We start from the raw sequence: 23,309 nt of genomic DNA on the forward strand, positions 1-23,309 counted from the left end.
TGGTCATGGCATATTTGCCTAATGCTTTGTAATTTGCATAATCTTGCATTGGTGTCTATGTATTTGAAGGAGGAAATATTTCTTTCAGTCTTTACAGACTGGTTTTGGCAGGTAAAGACCTTTTCCTATCAGGTCCCTAGGTCCTTAATACTTACTGAGTTTTAAATTTTACAAAATACATTTTCAAAACGAACATAATTTATCTCTCTCTTTTTTTTAAATCAATGTAAATGATTCTATTGACAATATTTTACTGTTAAATTGCCATTGCATACCTGAAATAAATCCCACTGGTCATTATTTATTAAGCTTTATATATATTTAAGCTGTAGACACACACACACACACACACACACACACACACACATTTGCTGGATTTGATTTGCTATTTTGTAAAGAATTTTACCATTTATGTCCATGAGATATTACTTTATTGAAATATCATTGTTGGGTTTTCATACCAAGAATATGCTAGTCTTATAAAAGTAAGTATTACTTTTTTGCTATTTCTTTTCTCTTCTCTTTTTCTTTTCCTTTCTCTTAGTCTATGGAAGAGGAGTTTAAGTGCAGCCAACACTAATTCTTTTTATGTGTTAAAAATAATTCACCAGTGAAGGCTTCTGTGTTTGATGTTTTCTTTGTGGGAACATTTTAAATGAAGGATTCAGTTTCTTTAAGGCTATAGAATTATTTAGATTTTCTATTTCCTCTTTAGTCAGGTCTGTTACCTTGCATGCTTAGAGGAATTTCTCACTGTCATAGAGATTGTTAAATTTATTGACATAAAGTAATTCATATACTCTTCTCATTTTCATTTCTGATATTGTTAATTTGTTTTTCTCTCTTTCTTTTTTCTTAGAGCTGTTAAATGTTTACTAGCTTTATTTATCTTTAAAGAGGAGCTAATTTAGGCTTTGTTGATTTTTATATTATTGTCTTTTTAAATGTTTCATCAAATTCCCCAATTATTTTCTTTCTTTTTTATTTCACTGAGATTTGCTGATATTTTCCCAGTTGCTTATGGAAGAAATGTATACCATTGATTTTAAACCTTCCTTTTTTATTAATATGAGCATTTGATACTGTATATTTCCCGCTAAGGAATTCTTTAGCTATATCTCATGAATTTTATATGAAATGTTTTATCATTCAGTTTGAAATATTTTTAATATTTTTAACTTGATTTATATATTATTCAGATGTGTTATGCTTAAATTTTATACAACTGGATTTTTCTATGTGAATCTTTATTATTGGTTTCTAGCCTAATTTTTTTGTGTGTTGACAGACAACTTAGTCTGATTAGTATCAATCTTAAATTTCTTGATTTGTTTATTTATATCCAAACACCTGGCAAATTTTTGTAAATGTTCTAGGTACATTTTGATATAAATATAAATTCTGTCTTTGTTGGGTGAAGTATTCAATTCATTTCAATTAGATTTTTTTAAATAGTGTTTTGAAAATTTTTATTATTAATAATATTTTCTCTCTGCTCATTCTGTCTTTTATTGCTAGAGGTATGCTGAAATCTCCCACTTTACATCTCCTTTTATTTCTGTCAATCTTTTTTACATATGTTGGATCTATGTTATTAGGGATATAAGGACTTATAGTTAGGCATATTGTTGGTGTATTGGTGTCTTTTTTTATTATGAAAATTCTCCCTGTATCGTTAGTAAAGTTTTTTACGTTAAAATCTACTTTGTATAATATTAGTATAACTATAGCAGCTTTATTTTGATTTGTGATTTTATCATAATCTTTTCATTATATTGCTTTCAACCCTTCATGTCTTCACCGTATATTTAAAGTAAATGACTTGTGTGACTTTTGTTGTTTTAATCTGATAATCATAATCCTTTCTGTGAAATATTTTATCTATTTGCAGTTAATTCTACTTAATCACTTTGATATAGTTGTATTTCTATCTGTCATCTTGCTGTTTGGTGTATATTTGGTCTCCCTCTTTTGTGTTCATTTTTATGTTTTTCTTGCCTTCTTTTAGCTTAATTAAGCATTTATTTATTATTATGTTCCTTTCATCAAATTAGTTGTGTATTCTTTTCCTATGCTTTTGGTGGTTATTTTAGGGTTTACAACATGCATCATATACTTACTACAGTCTACTAAAAAGCTTTTATAAATTTCTCATACTGTTTGAACCTTAGAAATTTTAAACTCTATTAATCCTTTTTTACATTAGCATTTTTGTTTTCATACATTTTACTTCCACATATAAATTTAACTTTCATAAAATATATAATTGCTATGTATAGTTAGTATTTACCTATATTTATTTACATATTAGCTATTTATTGTGTTCTTCTGTCCTTTTTGTTGTTGTTGTTAACATGTTTCCATCTAGGGTTATCTTTCTTTTCCTTATCTGAAGAAGCTTTTCTAGTTTCTCTTCTACTGCAAGCCTGCTGTAAATAAATTCCTCTGTTGTTAATTTCTCTGGAACCAACCATTTTTATTTCACCTTTAGTTTGAAGTATACTTCATCTAAGTATAACACTCTACTTGACAGTTACTTTCTTCCATCACCTTAAAGATGTTATTTCATCGTTTTATGGCTTCCATAATTTATTTTGAGAAATCATCTGCCAGACTTATGGCTGTTCTTTTGATGGCAATATGTCTTTTTTTCTGGCTGTTTTTACATTTTTTATCTTTATCTTGGATATCAGCATGTTCTCTGAGTGGGCTGTATGTGTGCATGCTTATCCTAATTGGGGCTCTGTATCAGCCCGATTCTGTTGCTCATAACATAATACCCAAAACTAAGTGATGTATAAAGAAAAGAGGTTTGTTTCTTAGAGTTTCAGAGGCTGGAAACTCCATGGTCCAGCCTCTGAAACCTTTCTGGTGAGGGCCTTCATGGTGGGGACTCCCTACAGAGCCCTGTGGCAATTCAGGGTATCACATAGCAAGAGTGGCAAGAGCACTTTCATGTGCTCTCTTTACTATAAAGTCAACAGTCTATGCCTATGATAACCAGTTAAACCATTAATCTATTACTCCATAAATTGATCAATCCATTTATGAGGGCATAGTCTTCACAATTCAACCACCTATTAAGGGCCCCACCTTTCAAATACCATAATCAGATTTCCCACCTTCTTCATACTTAGTCCTCTCCAGCCCTGTATACTTTAGTTTGCATATTTTCTATTTACCTGGCTTTGAGATTACTAATTCTTTTACTCTGTCCAGTCTAAGATAAAGCCCATCCAACAAATTCTTAATATCAGATATCCTAATTTTTAGTTCTAGAATGTTCATTGAATTTATTATCTAGGTTAGAATTCTCTGTTGAAATTATTGATCCTTTGATCTATTTTTAAAATATTGTCCTCTGTTTTCTTTAACATATCATCAAGTTTTGATTGAGAGTATGATGAAAGTCTTTTTTCTTATGCTAAGTATTATGGGAAATACAACTCTTCTTTCAGATGTTCCAGGCTTTCTCCTCATCTTCTCATTTTATATAGATCAAAAACTCTCAAGTGCTTGAAGGGGAGGCAGTAGCTGTATTTGTTACTTGCCCATTTCTCCCTTTCTGGGCATGTCATTGTGTCCTAAGCACTACAAGACTATGAGAAATTTTCTTTCTGCATTTGTGAAGCTTTCAGCCTACCTCCGCATTTGACATGCAGCAAAGATTTTAGCAAATTTCTTGTGTAAAACCCAGGCATTTGAATCTCCTCAGGTTTTCAATTTGTTCTGTTGCTCCTGTACTACTACTAAAAGCTTCATTGGTTTCTCTTTATGCTAGGTTTCTTCTGAGCAGCTCAGTTCAGCCTGCACCCAAAATTGGTATATGACCCCAAAGAGAAAAAAAAAAAAAGACTGAAAAATTTTACCTTACCACAGAAATATCCACCTCCCTGCAATTTTAATCAATTTAATGTTTATTGTTTCCTCAGATCTATAATTTATTTTAAAATATTGCATTTATTCATCCAGCTTTTTGCAGAAGTATCATCATTTTTCAGTGACCTAAGATATTATACCTGGAACTGTGTTAAGATATTTAAGTGTGTATTCTTAATATTGTGATTTAAAAAATGCATTTAATTATGTTGTTTTATTCAAACCAAATGTTGAATTTCCATTTGTTAAACTTAACCAATAAATATAAACTAGAACAAATATTCTTGTATGGGTATTTCTATGATTGCTTTATAATTTAAAAAGAAGACGGGAAGTTTGGGTCCCACATTGAAGGAAGTGCTTTTTACAAGGGTATAGGGAAAATACAGCCAAAAAGTCAAGTTAAGAAACAAGGGGAACAGAGTCAAACAGGATATCTGTGGTTATGCACCTGGGCCCCGGCCCGAGGCAAAGGGCGGATAGTTCCCAGAAATAGACAAGTCAGTTAAAGTTTCAAGAGTGCCCCTCAGCTGTTTCAAGGACTCCCACTTGACCGAAGTTCACCCCTGGCTTGATTTAAACTAACCAATTACCTTGCTTCTCGCTTCTGTACCCGCGCTTTTTGCTATAAAAAGGACCCAGGAGCTCTACTCGGCGCGCCAGTCTTTCGAAAGACTGAGTCGCCCGGGTACCTGTGTGTTCAATAAACCTCTTGTTTTTGCATCCGAAGCCGTGGTCTCGCTGTTCCTTGGGAGGGTCTCCCTGAACTGACTGACTACCCACTGCGGGAGTCTTTCATTTGGGGGCTCGTCCGGGATCGGAGACCCCCACCCAGGGACCACCGACCCACCAACGGGAGGTAAGCTGGCCAGCAGTCGTTCTGTGTCTCGTTTCTGTGTCTCGTCTCTGTGTCTGACTCAGTGATTTCGACTGTCTTTTCTGAGCGCGCGCATTTTGGTTTCAGTTTGTTCCGGGTTAGTCGCTCTGGGAGCGAAGTGCGGGTAGCGAACAGACGTGTTCGGGGGCTCGCCACCCGGCAATCCTGGGAGACGTCCCAGGATCAGGGGAGGACCAGGGACGCCTGGTGGACCCCTTGGCAGAGGATTATTGTGTTTTGGTCTCACCGCGTCTCGGGAGGCGCGCTCTGCCATCGGACTCTTTCTTCTATTTCTACGGCACTCGGTCTCGTCGCCGTTTCTGGTTTCTTTTTGTCTTAGTTGTGATAGGTCTTTGCGTCGTCGTTCCCCTATTGGAAATTTTCGAGATGGGGCAAAGTGCCCTTACGCCCCTCTCCCTTACTCTAGATCATTGGAAAGATGTCAAAGCCAGGGCTCACAATCTGTCCATGGAGATCAAAAAAGGAAAATGGCAGACTTTCTGTTCGTCTGAGTGGCCCACATTCGGCGTAGGTTGGCCGCCAGAGGGAACCTTTGATCTTACTGTCATTTTTGCAGTTAAAAAGATTGTTTTTCAGGAGACCGGAGGACACCCGGACCAGGTTGCCTGTGTCGTGGTATGGCAAGACCTCGCCCAGAATCCCCCTCCCTGGGTGCCACCCTCCAGCAAAGTCGCTGTTGTTTCGGGATCAGAAAATACTCAAAGGCCACCTACAAGGAAGCCTTCCGCCCCTCCCCAACCCCCCGTCCTCCCGACACCAGATGACCTATTTTCTCTCTCTGAAACCCCACCTTACCCGGCGGCTCCGCTGCCCCCTCTGGCCCCTCAGGGAAACAGATCGGCACCAGGCCGAGCGCCCGGTGATCCTAGCCCTGAGGGACCGGCTGCGGGGACTAGGAGCCGCCAACCTCGCAGTCCGAGAGACGGCTCCGGTCCTGACTCCACCGTAGCTTTGCCCCTCCGAGCCATAGGGCCCCCAGCTGAGCCTAATGGCTTGGTCCCTCTACAGTATTGGCCTTTTTCCTCAGCAGATCTTTACAATTGGAAGTCTAACCACCCGTCTTTTTCTGAAAAACCAGCAGGACTCACGGGACTTCTTGAGTCCCTTATGTTCTCTCACCAGCCCACTTGGGACGATTGCCAACAGCTACTCCAGATCCTCTTCACCACTGAAGAGCGAGAAAGGATTCTTCTGGAGGCCCGCAAGAACGTTCTCGGGGACAACGGGGCCCCTACACAACTCGAGAACCTCATTAATGAGGCCTTCCCCCTCAATCGACCTCAATGGGATTACAACACGGCCGAAGGTAGGGAGCGTCTTCTGGTCTACCGCCGGACTCTAGTGGCAGGTCTCAAAGGGGCAGCCCGGCGCCCCACCAATTTGGCTAAGGTAAGAGAGGTCTTGCAGGGACCGGTAGAACCCCCCTCGGTTTTCTTGGAACGCCTGATGGAGGCATATAGGAGATACACTCCGTTTGACCCCTCTTCTGAGGGACAGCAGACGGCAGTTGCAATGGCCTTCATCGGACAGGCAGCCCCAGATATCAAGAAAAAGTTGCAGAGGCTAGAGGGGCTCCAAGATTATTCCTTACAAGATTTAGTGAGAGAGGCAGAAAAGGTGTACCACAAGAGAGAGACAGAAGAGGAAAAACAAGAAAGAGAAAAAAGAGAGACAGAAGAGAGAGAGAGACGGCGCGATAGGCGCCAAGAAAAAAACTTGACTAGGATTTTGGCCGCAGTGGTAGGTGAAAGAGGGTCTAGAGATAGGCAGACAGGGAACCTGAGCAACCGGGCAAAGAAAACACCTAGGGATGGAAGACCCCCTCTAGACAAAGACCAATGCGCGTACTGTAAAGAGAAGGGTCACTGGGCAAGAGAATGTCCCCGGAAAAAGAACATCAGAGAAGCCAAGGTTCTATCCCTAGACGACTAGGGGAGTCAAGGTTCGGACCCCCTCCCCGAACCTAGGGTAACACTGACTGTGGAGGGGACCCCCATCGAGTTTCTGGTCGATACCGGGGCTGAACATTCGGTGTTGACCCAACCCATGGGGAAGGTAGGGTCCAGGCGGACAGTCGTAGTAGGAGCAACCGGCAGCAAAGTCTACCCCTGGACCACACAAAGACTTTTAAAGGTTGGACATAAACAAGTGACCCATTCCTTTTTGGTCATACCTGAGTGCCCTGCTCCTCTGTTGGGCCGGGACATTCTGACCAAACTAAAGGCCCAAATCCAGTTTTCTACAGAGGGCCCACAAGTAACATGGGGAGATCACTCTACCATGTGCTTGGTCCTAAACCTAGAAGAAGAATACCGGCTGTATGAAAAGCCGGCCTCTCCCTCCATCGACCCATCCTGGCTCCAACTTTTTCCCACCGTATGGGCAGAAAAGACAGGTATGGGACTGGCCAATAACGTCCCACCAGTAGTAGTAGAGCTGAAATCGGGTGCCTCACCGGTGGCCGTCCGACAGTATCCAATGACTAAAGAAGCCCGGGAAGGCATCAGACCCCACATCCAAAGGTTCTTAGACCTAGGGGTCTTAGTGCCCTGCCAGTCGCCCTGGAACACCCCTCTGCTACCAGTAAAAAAGCCAGGGACCAATGACTATCGGCCAGTCCAAGACTTGAGAGAAATTAACAAAAGGGTGCAAGACATTCATCCCTCAGTCCCAAACCCATACAGCCTCCTGAGTTCCCTTCCGCCTAGTCACACTTGGTACTCAGTCTTGGATCTCAAGGATGCCTTTTTTTTGCCTCAAACTACACCCCAACAGCCAGCCACTGTTCGCGTTCGAGTGGAGAGACCCAGAAAAAGGTAACGCTGGTCAGCTGACCTGGACACGGCTGCCACAGGGGTTCAAGAACTCACCCACTCTCTTCGACGAGGCCCTCCACCGGGATTTAACTCCTTTTAGGGCTCTCAACCCCCAGGTCATATTACTCCAATATGTGGACGACCTCCTAGTGGCAGCTCCCACATATGAAGGCTGCAAAAGAGGGACACAAAAGCTCTTGCAGGAACTGAGTAAGTTGGGGTACCGGGTATCAGCTAAAAAGGCCCAGTTATGCCAGAAAGAGGTCACCTATTTGGGGTACCTGCTCAAGGAGGGAAAAAGATGGCTGACCCCGGCCCGGAAAGCTACAGTTATGAAGATCCCTACTCCCACCACCCCCAGGCAGGTCCGCGAATTTCTGGGTACTGCCGGATTCTGCAGGCTCTGGATTCCTGGGTTTGCTTCCCTGGCTGCACCCTTGTACCCCCTGACAAGGGAAAACATTCCTTTTACCTGGACTGAGGAGCATCAAAAGGCTTTTGACCACATAAAAAAAGCCTTGCTGTCTGCCCCCGCCTTGGCTCTCCCAGACCTCACCAAACCATTTACTCTATACGTAGATGAAAGAGCCGGTGTAGCCCGAGGAGTGCTTACTCAGACCCTAGGACCATGGCGACGGCCAGTAGCTTATCTATCAAAAAAACTGGATCCAGTGGCCAGTGGGTGGCCAACCTGCCTAAAAGCGGTTGCTGCAGTGGCACTCCTCCTCAAAGACGCTGATAAGTTAACCTTGGGGCAAAATGTGACTGTGATTGCTTCCCACAGCCTCGAAAGTATTGTGCGGCAGCCCCCCAATCGGTGGATGACCAATGCCAGAATGACTCATTACCAGAGTTTGCTGCTAAACGAAAGGATATCTTTCGCGCCCCCTGCTGTCCTGAACCCAGCTACCCTACTACCAGTCGAGTCAGAATCCACCCCAGTACACCAATGCTCAGAAATCCTTGCTGAAGAAGCTGGGACTCGACGGGACCTGAAGGACCAGCCATTGCCCGGAGTGCCTGCCTGGTATACAGACGGTAGCAGCTTCATTGTGGAAGGTAAGCGGAGAGCAGGGGCCGCCATCGTAGATGGCAAACGGACGGTATGGGCAAGCAGCCTGCCAGAAGGGACATCAGCCCAGAAGGCCGAGCTAATCGCCTTGACGCAGGCATTACGCCTAGCCGAAGGAAAAAACATCAACATCTACACGGACAGCAGGTCGCCATTATCCACTGCCCGGGCCACCAGAGAGGAAATAACCCTGTGGCGGCCGGGAACCGGAGGGCCGACGAGGCTGCAAAACAAGCCGCCCTGTCGGTCAGGGTGCTAGCAGAAACTATAAAGCTTCAAGAGCCAATCGAGCCTGCTCAAGCTAGGACCAAGCCAAGAGAGCTCACTCCTGACCAGGGAAAAGAATTCATTCAGCGGTTACATCAGCTAACACACTTAGGACCAGAAAAGCTCCTTCAACTAACGAGCCGCACCAGCCTCTCCATCCCGAATCTCCGGTCCACCGTTCAAGAAGTCGCCAATCGGTGTCCGGCTTGTGCCATGACTAATGCGACTACCACCTACCGAGAGACCGGAAAAAGACAACGGGGAGATCGACCCGGCGTATACTGGGAAGTAGACTTTACAGAGGTAAAGCCTGGCCGGTATGGGAACAGGTATCTGCTAGTATTTGTAGATACTTTCTCTGGATGGGTAGAAGCTTTCCCTACCAAAACTGAAACGGCCCTGACTGTATGTAAAAAGATACTAGAAGAAATCCTGCCCCGTTTCGGGATCCCTAAGGTGATCGGGTCAGATAATGGCCCAGCCTTTGTTGCTCAGGTAAGCCAGGGACTGGCCACACAACTGGGAATAAATTGGAAATTACATTGTGCGTATAGGCCCCAGAGCTCAGGTCAAGTAGAGAGAATGAATAGAACCATCAAAGAGACCTTAACTAAATTGGCCTTAGAGACCGGTGGAAAAGACTGGGTGGCCCTCCTTCCCTTAGCGCTGTTCAGAGCCAGGAATACCCCTGGCCAGCTTGGTCTGACCCCTTATGAAATCCTCCACGGGGGACCCCCCCCCATACTTGAGTTGGGAGGAACACTGGGTCCCGATGATAACTTTCTTCCTGTCTTATTTACTCACTTAAAGGCTTTAGAAGTTGTAAAAACCCAGATCTGGGACCAGATCAAGGAGGTATACGAGCCAGGTGCCGTGGCCATCCCTCATCCGTTCCAGGTCGGAGACCAAGTGCTGGTCAGACGCCATCGACCCAGCAACCTTGAGCCTCGGTGGAAAGGCCCGTATCTGGTATTGCTGACCACCCCGACCGCAGTAAAAGTTGATGGCATTGCAGCCTGGGTACATGCTTCTCACCTCAAGCCTGCGCCACCCTCCGTACCAGATGAATCCTGGGAGCTGGAGAGGACTGATAATCCTCTTAAGTTGCGCATTCGGCGGCGGCGGAGCAAGCCTACCAAGTAATAACCCTAACCAGCCCAACACCCTCACCTGGCAGGTACTGTCCCAAACTGGAAAGGTTGTCTGGTTCAAGACAGAAGTCCACCCCCTTTGGACTTGGTGGCCCTCCCTTACCCCTGATATATGTGCCCTGGCGGCGGGTCTCGAGGCTTGGGATATTCCAGAAATTGATGCACCGGCCTCTAAAAGAGTCAGGCCTCCTGACTCAAACTATGAAAATGCTTATAACCAGATCAAATAACTCCCCTTGGTTGACCACCCTACTGTCAACCATCGCCGGGCCCCTATTACTCCTCCTTCTGTTGTTCACCCTTGGGCCCTACGTCATCAATAGACTAGTCCAATTCATCAATGATAGGGTAAGTGCAGTTAAGATTCTGGTCCTTAGGCAAAAATACCAAACCTTAAATGGCGAAGATAACTTTTAATTCCGCTCTAAGATTAGAGCGATCCACAAGAGAAATGGGGGAATGAAGGAAGTGCTTTTTACAAGGGTATAGGGAAAATACAGCCAAAAAGTCAAGTTAAGAAACAAGGGGAACAGAGTCAAACAGGATATCTGTGGTTATGCACCTGGGCCCCGGCCCGAGGCAAAGGGCGGATAGTTCCCAGAAATAGACAAGTCAGTTAAAGTTTCAAGAGTGCCCCTCAGCTGTTTCAAGGACTCCCACTTGACCGAAGTTCACCCCTGGCTTGATTTAAACTAACCAATTACCTTGCTTCTCGCTTCTGTACCCGCGCTTTTTGCTATAAAAAGGACCCAGGAGCTCTACTCGGCGCGCCAGTCTTTCGAAAGACTGAGTCGCCCGGGTACCTGTGTGTTCAATAAACCTCTTGTTTTTGCATCCGAAGCCGTGGTCTCGCTGTTCCTTGGGAGGGTCTCCCTGAACTGACTGACTACCCACTGCGGGAGTCTTTCAACATGAGCAGAGAAAAGACTTGTATTCTGTGATAGGCAACCTCTAAGATGGTACCTAATACCTAATAATCTTCCCCCCTTGATATTAACATCCTTGTGTAATCTTTTCCCCTCAAATGTGGGCTGAATTTAGTGATGTGCTTCTAGTGAATATAATGTAGCAGATGATATGGGATATCACTTTGGAGAACAGGTTACAAAAAGACTCAGACATTTATCCTATTCATCCTCTGTTTCTCTCTTGCCTACTTGCTTGCTGTGTAAAGCAAGCTGTCATGTTAGGAGAAGGCCTATGGATCATTCCATGTGGCAAGAAAGTAATGTCTATGGCCAACAGCCAGTGAGGATCTGAGTCTTGCTAACAGTCCTGTGAGTGAGAGCTCGAAAGCTAATTGTCCCCATTCAAGCCTTGAGATGACTGCAGCCCTGGTCAACAATTCAGTTGTGGCATTTTGAGGGACCTTAAGCCAGAGGCATCTGGCTCATTCATACTTTGCTTCCTAACCCACTGAAAATGAGATAATAAATGCTTTGTTTTTTTAAACTGCTTAGTTTTGGAGCAATTTTGCTACTCAGCAATAGGTAACTAATGCAGAGATTTAATTTTGTGTTAATCCTGATTCTAATATTTATTACTTGTGTGTTTGTGACTAAGCTACAGCACCCCCACAGCCTCAGTTTTCTCATCTGGATGAAAAGGGGTAAAATGTACCATAATAGCAAAGAAAGACAGAGAGAAAAACCTTTTAGAAAAAAAATGGTAATTTTTTTGCAAGAGACTTTGCAAAAGGAGTTTAGGCGTTACATGCTTGCTTGACAATAAAAAGCAATATGATTTGTACTTGAAACAAAACAAAACAAAAAGTAAAGATCAAAAAATTCCCAAGTTTACGTGAGTCCATTTGTAGTGGAAAATAGTCATTTTTCATATGTGTCTTATTTGCAAAGATAATCAGGTATTTTCAGATACCAGAATTGCAAAAGTCAGGAATGAAGATGTTTTTGCTTGTGAGTCAGTAAAGTAAGCTACAGTAAAGACTCAGCTCAAAGAGTCATCATTGATTCTAGTGATGTAAGGTAATGACATGTCTTTGTTGTTGTCGTCATTGTCCATCTCAGGATACAAAGTGAGAGTGTCTGTCTTTGTGTGTGTGTCTGATTTGTAGTATGTAATTTGCACATTGTACAGAAAATGCAATGTGTTAGTTTTATTCCACATCAGTGAGTTTTAAATGAGATAAAATATTTAAACAAGCTTTTCTCTCTTCCACAATGTGAGAATCCTTTTGTCAAGCTGTTTTACCTGCCCATAATCTTGCCAACAGGGCCAATTGTCGAGCTAGGGCTGGGTCTGGAGCTCACAGACCCCACAAGCCCATTTACAGACTGGGTTACAAACCTTCACATGCCCGTCTGGGTCCCCAGACCCCTCAAATGCAGGTCTATGAGCTAGGTAACCGGCAAACAGGTCCTTGGGAGCCGTAGGATGAAGAGAATGGCTGCGCACGGTGTGGACACCCAAGGCAGATGCCAGCCAAGGCATGGCGTGCATGCACACTAACTCCACCCACACATAACTTATTTACAAAGAATGTGTGGCACCACCCCCAACCTGACCTAAGGTGAGGGGGCTGATTAAATTATTCTATTTTCCCCGACAATCCACCCCTTCAGGGTCCCTTGCAGTACAATCCACACATTCAGAATCTTCTGTGATGTTCCCTTAAATGATGATAAATGACCTTACATTTACATAACCTATTGTCCCTTCAATATGCCTTAAGGCTTGCAATTCTGTCCTTTTAACTGTTAGTTGCATATGTCCAGTTAGTAGTCACCATTGATGGGATCCTCCGTGGGAATCCTGCAGTCATACTGATGGGAAGTTCAATGCACATTCAGTAAGCCAACACATTGATCATGTGATTGATCATGTGAACACTATGGGCAAAAAGACAGAAGAGTTATTGGTACCAATAGGGGAAGTTCTCACCCCTCTGGTAAGATACATGCCAGTTTGCCAACCTGAGAAAGGGTGGTTGCAGGAATAGTATCTTACCTGGCTTATGATACCATACTTTATCTGCTAACACTGTTGGATCTGTAGGTTCTACATGTAACAGTATAGGGGAACTCATAATTGGCCATAATGATAATACAAATGTGTCCTTTGGACTAGAGTGCTTATCTGTTCCAGGCCAGGTTACCTTTACTCGAGCAGGCCGGGTACTTGTCACCCAAGGTGAAACTTCCAAGCCTGCCAAGGCAAGCCTGCCAAGGAAGCCTGCTTTATCCCCAAGGCCCTATTAAACCTACCCAGCATATATGGGGGGCTTCTATTCTCCAAGGCCATTCCCATTGTACTGTCTGTCCCTGTTGTAAACAGGTTGGGGCCGGTAAAAGAATATTTCTATCCCTGCCATATCCTGGCTTCAAAATTTTATCTTTAGTAGTGACTTGCAGCTGTATAGGTGCTGCAGCCCTATGCAACAGAGCTTCCACTAGAGAGGGTCCACCCTTCCGGGGTCTCTCGTTTAGAATCCTGACTGTTGGCCATAATTGCCGTGCCCACCCCTTCAGGGATGGGGTCGGGTAGATAGCCTTAGTCCCTTTTTTAAAAGGCCATTGTACCATTCAATCATTCCCACCACGTGGGGACAGTATGGCACATGTAACTTCCACTGAATGGACAACTGGGAGGCCCACCTCTGATCCCCATGTCCAGTAAAGTGGGTTTCATTATCACTCTCTATGACTACAGGCCGACCATACATAGGTGTAAGGCTATTCAATGCCTTCACAGTATTTACCTGGTCTGGGGCCTTAAAGGCAGTACAAACAAAAGACCAGTAGATGTATCAACAGCTATGAAGATGTATCTGAAATTCTCTGACCTTGGCAGTGGTCTGACAAAGTCCACCTGCCATCGAGTCAGGGGCACCCTTCCTCGAGTTATTTGCCCATCTGTATGGCACATCCACCGAGGGTGTGGACTCTCTTGAGCACACACTGGACAAGCATGACAGGCATTCACTACATCTTCCCATTTTATAGGCAAGGCCCATGTTTGATCCACCATCCACATGATTTTACTGCCAGCATGCTGCATTCGTTGTTGTAACCACTGGGCTACATCAGTCGCTGGGGCTCTCTCCAGCCATCTTACTTTAGCCAAGACATCGGCTTCATCATTTCCTGGACTGGCTAAGGGAAAGTGTCCTATGACATGGAAAAGAGTCACTTCTTTCTCATGCCCCAATTCCCATAACTCTTGCCACATGGCTTGTCCCCACAGGGGTCAGTGGCCTACCATCCACCATTGATACTTCCAAGTAGAAATTCAAATAGTTAAACATTTGTATGCAGCCCAGCTGTCGGTACAGATGGTTAATGGCCCAGGCTCATTTTTTATCACCATCCATAATGCTCTCAATTCAGCCCATTGACTGCTTTGCCCTGTGCCATTTTCATACCACATGGTATTTGTTATGGGCTGGGCAGCAACCGCTGACCACGATGCTGATGGTCCCATGCTAGAGCCATCTGTATACCAAGCTTGCTCTGTGATGGGTCCCTGTCCCTCATGGAAAGGTGTAGCCTCCACCTCCATGGGTAACGGTTGTGTAAAGTTTCCTCCACAACCTCTACTGGGCTTAGCACAGTTTGCAACTCTTTGGACAGAGGACTTGTTGATACAGTGCTCCTTTGTTCTATATATGCTCCCCATTTAGACAGAGTGGGAGTCTGAGCTACACGCATTTTAGGGTTGGTTGCCTATGTGCGCAGCCAACCTATTATGGGGTATGTCATCCTTACTAGGACTTTGGCAGTTCCTGTGATAGCTTCAGTGGCTATCAAGGTAGAATACACAGCTACTTACTGCTTTTCTATTAGGGTGTAACGCACTTCAGCACCCTTCCAGAGCTGAGACCAGAATCCTATAGGTGTGCAGAACCAGTCTCGTCTCTGCTACAAACCCCATTCTAACCTCTTCTTGGTTATATGTACGCTTAACGCAAATGGCTTAGTGAGGTCAGCCACTTGTAAAGCTTGTACTTGCTGCATTGCCCTTTTTGTAGCCCAATAAGCTTGTTCTACTTCCTCGGTGCAATCCCAGAGTGCTTCTTTCTTTGTCAATGCATATAGTGGGTGTGCCATTTGGGCCATATGGAGTATATAAGCTCTCCAATACCCCAAAAGTCCCAAATATGTCTGTAGCTGAACTACAGTTGTGGGTCAAGGGTATGCTTGTATCTTATCTATAATAGCTTCTGGGATGACCCTCATCTTACCCGACCAGACCACTCCCAGGAATTTGACTGATAGCCCAGGTCTTTGCACTTTGGCTGTGTTCATGGCCCACCCACATTGTTCCAAATGACTTAACAGTGTTGGAGCTGCCTGGGTTAAATATTCAAGAGAATCAGAGGTTAGTAACATGTCATCAATGTAGTGAAACACTGTAACCATGCTGGGCCTAGTCCATTTGGCTAGGTCCCCAGCCACCAAACCATGACAGATGGTTGGGCTATGCAGATAACCTTGGGGCAATATTTCAAAGGTCCACAGTCTTCCTTCCCAAGTGAAGGCGAACTGATCTTGGCTATCAGCCAAAACTGAAATGGAGAAAAAAGCATTTGCAAGGTCCAATACATAATGATAAGTCCCCAGCTGAGTCATCAGCTGATATATGAAGTCATGAACTGAAGGCACAGCTGCATGCAAAGGAGGCACTACTTCCTTCAGTTCTCAATAATCTACAGTCATTCTCCAGGTACAATCAGGCTTTTTCACTGGCCATGCCAGAGCAATAAATGGGCTATGAGCTGGACAAATAATGCCGACTTTCTCTAATTCCAATATAGTGGCACTTATCTCTGCATGTCCTCCTGGTCGGCGATACTGCTTTACATTAACTACATGTCTTGGCTTGGGTAACACCTGTGGGTCATGTTTAGCATATCTTCATAACACTGGCTTTACTGTCCACATTTGCAGGTGAAACTCTCCAACTGTTGCTTGCATGTGGAAACCATAAAGTACATCCATACCTAAGATGTATTCAGCTACAGGAGATATATATACAGTATATACATGAGGGGGTAATCTTCCTATGTCCAATGGTAATGAAACAGCATTGACCTCAGTAGTATGTCCTCCATAGCCATCTATAAGAACTGTGGCTCCTGGAAACTTATCTGGATTGCCATATATCAGGATACATTCTGCATCTGTGTCTACCAATGCCAAAACACGCTACATATTTGTCCTCGACCAATGTATTGCCAATTCAACATGAGGCCTCCAGTCCTCACCTGCCCCCAAAAGACAAGCACCTTGGCCTGCGTCTTAATCAGAATGGAACAGTTCATCCACCTCCTCAGGAGCAACCAAATAAGTCCTTTAAATCCACTGAGTGTACCTTGCTACCTGTTTCTGGACGTTTGGTGAAATGCTGTTCAGGGCACGATTGCTGCCACAAAGCAAACAAGACTGCATTTGGCTACCACTTAATTTTCTTTTTATTAACCCCTGCTTTAAGCAAGTCAAGCCACATCTGCTTATGGCTAATCTTGCTTGGTCCCTTTGGGATAAAATCCTGAGTATCCCTTGGGGGTTTGGTCTTAGCCACCTTTCGGACCCCTTTTGTTTGTCTCCTGTCCTCTACTTCTCCCAAGCTGGCTATCATGGTCCTTACCTCATGTGTAGGATGACCAATGTATGGGGCCAATATGGCCATCAGTGATCCAAAGGACATTGACGGGGCCTTTTGCAGCACTATGTCTCTCATGCTGCCTGTGAAATTTTCATCGTCTGGGCCACGGGTGTTCACATTAAACATGGACTGCTGCATCCCCAGTTCTCAAATTATTTGGACCAACTCAGCATATATTTGCCATTTAATCACAATCTTGGGCAGTTCTCCAGCATTTGCCCACATGGTTCGGGCAGCTGCATTCACCCAGTCCATTAAGTAGTAATTACCTCACCCTTGTGCATATCTGTGGCTATTCTGTAGCCGCTGACTCAGGGATGGGTACATGGTGATGGAGGCCAATTTCTCCACCTCCTCACCAGAGCATATCACACAATCATTCCTAGGTCCCATAACCACAACAACCAACCAGCCAAGGTCTCCCGTGTTTCTGCCTGAACTGTCTCCCCAAGTCTACCAGTTCAGCCTGGGGATACGGGACATAGATGGTGAACTGGGTCACCTCTTGATTGCCCACTGGTTGTCCGTCTGGTCCCATAGGCTGCTTGTGCCTCAATTTCTCGTGCACAACAGGTCATGCCTGGAGATACACAGTTTCCCCCAACTCACCACTGGGTTGGTCATCTTCCCTGGTATGAGAGGCAGGAGTGGCCAGTTGCTACATGTCATTCTCCAGGATAATCATCGGTGCTTCCAACAACTGTCCTTTCTGCTGCAAATCTTGATCAGTTTGCAGCACAGTCAGCAGCATCCAGGCTCCAGACAGCAGAAAAGTGGCCACCGGGTCCCACATGCTCAAGGACAGCCACATTTCCTCCCCCTCCCAAGGGGTTTTCCATTGGAGTGCCTGGTCTATGTTGCCTTGCAGTACAGTGTGCCGCAACCAGATGCCAGTCAACAAGAAGGTGGCCATAGGGCACAGCACATTCAAAAGTAGCCACATTTCCTCCTTCTCCCAAGAGCTTTTGGCTCCTGTACCTGCTCAGAATCCTGCTATGACTACACCAACTGTTGAGCTCTTTTACCTGCCCATAATCCTGCCAACTGGGCCAATTGTTGAGCTAGGGCTAGGTCTGGAGCTCATAGACCCCAAAAGCCTCTTCACAGACTGGGTCACAAAATGTTCACATGCCAGGCTGGGTCCCCAGACCCATCACATGCAGGTCTGTGAGCTAGGTAACTGGCAAACAGGTCCATAGGTCCCAACCTATGGAAGCCATAGGTTGGAGAGCATTGCTGCACATGATGCAGATGTGTGGGGCAGATGCCAGCCATGATGCGGCGCCATGTATGCACAGTAACTCCACCCCCACACACAATTTGCTTACAAAGAATGTGCTGCACCACCCCCAACCTTACCTAAGGCAAGGAGGCCTGATTAAATTATTCTATTTTCCCAACACCTTTCTTTCCTGTAAAATATAGTTTTTCTTGTCGAATGTCCTCTATTAAGTATTGAAAAACATCCTTTCTTACTTCTTACTTAAGAAGTCTTTACCCTTTTCAAACATCTTTCTCCCCTCTCCAATTTATTTTCCTGCTTACAACCACTGTTTTCCATTAACTCATCTGTCGCCCTAGTCTTCATTCTCTCTGATCTATATTCTGATCTATTTGCTCCCTCCCCCAAATTATTTATACTAACTTCAATAATGACATCTCCCTCTATGTTCTCTTTCAGTAGTTAAAATGTTCCTATTGGTTTCAACCCTCCTTTCTCATCCTTTGATCTTTAATGATTTTAAAGGCTTTTTCTTTTATCTTTGATGTATTTAAGTACTTGGCAAATTAAAGACAAAAAGGCTGTATTTGTGATTCGAATGTAAGACAGGTAGTAAACCTTGATGAGAAGTTGAATGTCTTGAAGGGTAGTGCTGAAGAGAGAATGGGGCAGTGCATTACAAAGGATCCTAGAGATTTAGATGGTAGAGTCGATAGACAAATTGAGCTACATTGAAAGGGCTGCGACTCTCCTTCCTAGAAAGCTTGTAAAAGCAAATTCAGGAAAGAGGACCAAGGAAAACCCAGAATGTGCTGTTTAAAAATGGAGGCTCAGTTCAGAGGAGCATGTGAGATACTACATGCCTAGAGCCCAGATTGCTACTTGGGGAAATTCTGAGCAAAGAAACTAAGGAGTTGAGTATGTGTTGGAGTTTAGGCAGCTCCAGAGTATTCGGCCTAAAGCTAAATAGTTAGGGTTGAACCCCTGAGAGAGAAAATTTCTCTAAGGGATGCAGAGAATAATAAGTAGATAGTTACCCTGAAGGTGGAAGCAAGGAATAATTGGCAGAAAAGAACCCTGAGGCTTGGCACAGGGGGATAAATCTGTAAATGGAAGAGAATGAAACTGATTGGTCCCAGGATAAACAGGATAAATGTTTTAAAATGTGTCAAGGTATCTAAACCATGTGATATTTTATGTATAGTGTAGACTCTTTGAATGCAGTTGTCTAGAGTCATAATTTCAAAGATAATTCTGTACTACTCATACCTGCTGCTTTCTGCCTGGGTACAAAAATACTCTCTTCCCCATCCTCAAGAGCCTGCTTTAATGTGCACGGCACTGGGAAATACAGATATTCATAAGGTTGCCTCTTCTATTGATGAACGATTCAGATTATTAGGAAATTTTTCATTCTTTTGGGCTACTGTTTGCTTTTCAATTATCATTACCTGTTAGCCTTAGTTCTATCTTCTGAAACAACAAAAATCTTTTATGATAGCCCTCCAAATGTATGAGTTTATTGTTTATAGCTGTTCTCTTTATCAGTGAAAATATCTCAGTTTTCACAAATTATTTATGTGACGTGGTTTTTAGGATCTTCATCATTTCAATTGCCTTACTCCTGGAAGACTTCGGCTGTCATAAAATATTTTGGGTGGATTTTTTAATGACATTTCACCTTGCGTATGGAACATGTTTAACTATATTACTGAATGAACAAGAAATAAATAAGTGAAAAGGAAATAATGCCACAAATCTGGACTGACCAGTGCAGTTAAGAACATTCTACTTATATCTCTTACTAAGAAGCCATATTTCTGTTTATTACAACTAAGGCAAATTTAGCTTTTGATTATGCTTATTTATTTTTATATTATTTTTATTTTTATCACATAGAACCACTGCAGTCTCAGGCCTCCTTTGTTCATCAATTTATTTAATTTACTTTCTAAACAAAATTTAAAACTTAGTAATTAACCCATTTCTATTTCGTTTTGTTTCCTTTAGTCTAACATCCTAGAAAAACAATTTTGAATCTTGATTTTTTTGTGTGATTTTTACATTTGTAAGGACATTTTCTGTGCCATCTCAGTAATCAATGTAAAATGTTGCCTACAACAATGTTAGTTATGTCACTGGAAATATCCATTGAAAATTACATCAGTTCACTAATCATAGTATGAGTTTAATTGTTTACTGAATAGCGACTCTTAACCTAATTCTCTACCATTACCTAATACACAGCTTCACATTTTCTCTGCAAGATTATAACTAAATGCTCTGTCAAAGTGTCAGCTCATATCAGGATTGTCTATGGCATTCCAACCAATCAATTGCATCCTTAAAATAATTGATGTTAGACATATAGCTCATATTGGCTCCTAGTGGAAATACTTTTTATTTCATATTTAAACTATTTTTTTTCAGCTCTTTTCCCACTGTTCTATAGTTTTTAAAGATTTTTCTAATTTATGTGTGGATAAATAAGGAACACATATAATAATAAGGAAAGTTTATTTACCCATTTCAATCTTATGCTTCCTTGGGTAGCCATTATTTTGTAAATATTTTTAGTTGTGACTATAAGATCATATCACTTGTTTTATACATTTATGAAGTTAGTCCACTGAGACTTAAAAATTTGAATTTATTTGAAAATGTTAGAGCCAATGTTAGCATCTCTGAACCTATTTAGGCCATTTACTACCTCTCTCCATTGCAAGAGCCATTTTCATGGCTGGGGAAAAAAAAAAAGAAATAGACATAAAATACATTTATCTCTACACAAACTGTCTTGAACAATTCTGTTTTCTAACTATGAATTGAAAGGATCTTGCTAAAGAAGAAGAAAGAGGAAAATAGCTAATTCTCTAAGCCTTTAAAAGAAGAATCATTTATCCTTGGTGGCTAAAGCATTGAGACTCAGCAGGAATACCTTTTGTTTTGAGAACCAGCTATTTCTTCATGCTTTTCTCTAGAAGTCTTTCCTTACTTCAAAAGTTTAAGTATTGCCGAAAAAATGAAATTTTCCTAAAATATTGTGTTCAAGCAGTCATAACTTCAGCAAACTTTCTAAGATTCATGTGCATCAACATATAGTCAATTTTGTGCTTTCTAGGTGAATTTAACTTTTCTTTTCATTGCCTTTAACATTTTACAGTGATGCAAAGATTATTTGTGCACCAATAGAGAACATTCTACGTTCTTCCTTTTGCAAGTTGTTAATCTCTCATTGACAACTTGCAAAAGGAAGAACGTGGAATCCAGAAATTTGGCTACATCCAAAAAATCAAATTTTAGGGATCTTAAAATGAGAAAAGGAAAGGTGAATTCATGTTTAGAGTGTTGTTTTTCCTAGTACAATATATTAGAACCTCACCACTTGTTACCATACCTTAGGGAAGAACTAAGAGTGAAACTGTTCTGAGCACAATTCTAAATACCATTGTACAGTTTCCATTTATTATTTTCCTGCTGTGATTAGATAATTAGTAAGATACTTTGTGTTTAGGTGAATTTTCATTAGAAAAGCAGTAGAATTAAATTGAAATGGCAGAAGTGCCACTTATTTCTTCCCTTCTTTAATGTGTTCATTTCTTCATGCCAGTCTTCAAGGATGAGCTCAGCATGTGTTCTCACATAATTTAACCTTGATTCCATATAATTAAACCTAAACGTATATTGAAATCAAAGCTACCTAACTATTTTAAGTATGTTACTAACAATTGCATAATCAATTTTAATAAAACTAAAAAGGATACCCATTGTCATTCATTAATTCACTGTGTACTAATAAACGAGCAACGCTTCACGTATTAAGAAAAGGGCAAACCTGCTTCTCGCTCAGGGATAACACTTTCACAAACATGCTTTTTCATTGAAACCAATTATAGCAATAAATTGGTATTTAGTAAATATTCTTATCTATTATTTTTCTATGCAAAATGAGAGATGAAAAAGAAGTTTATTATTTTCTTTTGAATTCCTGTTTAAAAGAAACTTGCGGTTGGGTTGGGGAGATATTCATATGCAGGAAAATAAAGACTGAGAAAAAGAAAAGAGGGCTAAATCTGATGTATAGATAATACATGTTAGTGGCATTAAGGGAAGGGATTTGCAAAGAATAGGGATGGCACAGAAGACGTGCTTGGTAAATTTGTGTGAGTGACTCAGTGAAAGAATGATTTCTACAAAGCAGCATCAGTGAAGATTAAAGTCACCAGAAAATAGCTAGAGAATCAGAGGATTTGAAAATGGAAAACTAAAATATTTGATAAATGAAGATATGGGTGATGTTTTGAGGAAAAAAACTAGTTACCACATTTGGAGGAGAATCAAGAACAGCATTCAGGGGCAGGAAAAGCACATATAAGAAGAGAAGATCAACTCAAATTTTGACCTGAATGCAAAGGCAGAATTAGTCACATTACTTAACTTACAGCCAACTCTCATATAACATGGGTTTGAACTGTGCAGGCTCACTTAGACGTGGATTTTTTCAACAAATACATTGGAAAATTTGGGGTTAGGTATATTATGAATGCATGACATACTAAGGAAACAGTTAAGTAGCCTAATGAACAGCAGTAGGCTCTTAGTGGTTAAGTACTTGTATTAGTCCGTTTGTGTTGCTTTTAACAGAATACACAAAACTGGGTGATTTATAAAGAAAACAAATTTTACTGCTTACAGTTTCTGAGGCTAGGAAATCCAAAGTCCATCTGTTGGTGGTGATAGTGACCCAGGGGTTTCACATTGCAAGATGGTGGAAGCAGAGACAGCAGAGAGAAAAAGAGGAAAAGAGAAAAAGACTCTCCTCTTCTTTTAAAGCCTTCAGAACCATGCCCCTAACCACCATTTTTAATCCATTCACTACTGCAGGATCCTACAATCCAAATCACCTCTTTAAGGCTCCACCTTTCAATTACCATAATAGAATCTTCCACCCTCTTAAGAGTCACAGTGCAGGCTAAGTCTCTAATACATAAAACATGCGAGATGCAATTCAGGCTTCAACAAGTTTTGGGGGGACGTAATTCAATCCACTACATTCCATGCCTGACCCCCCGAAACTCATGTCTTTTCACAAACAAATACATTAATTCCATACCCAAAGTCTTAACTTGTTTCAACTCAAGAGTCCAAAGTTCAAAGTCCCATCTGTGAAATCAGTATAAGTTATCCACTTCCAAGATACAATGGTGGGACAAACATAGGGTACATGTTCCCATTCTAATAGGCCAAAAGAAAGGGGTAACAGGTCCCAAACAAGTCTGAAACCCAGGAGGGCAGGTATTAAATCTCAAACCTGGTGAATCAGGTAACTAGACTCCATGTTCAATGTCCTCTGGCAGCTCCACTCCTATGACTTTCTTGG

This window comes from Cynocephalus volans, chromosome 13, assembly GCF_027409185.1.
Source record: "Cynocephalus volans isolate mCynVol1 chromosome 13, mCynVol1.pri, whole genome shotgun sequence".
NCBI classification, from domain to species: Eukaryota; Metazoa; Chordata; class Mammalia; order Dermoptera; family Cynocephalidae; genus Cynocephalus; species Cynocephalus volans.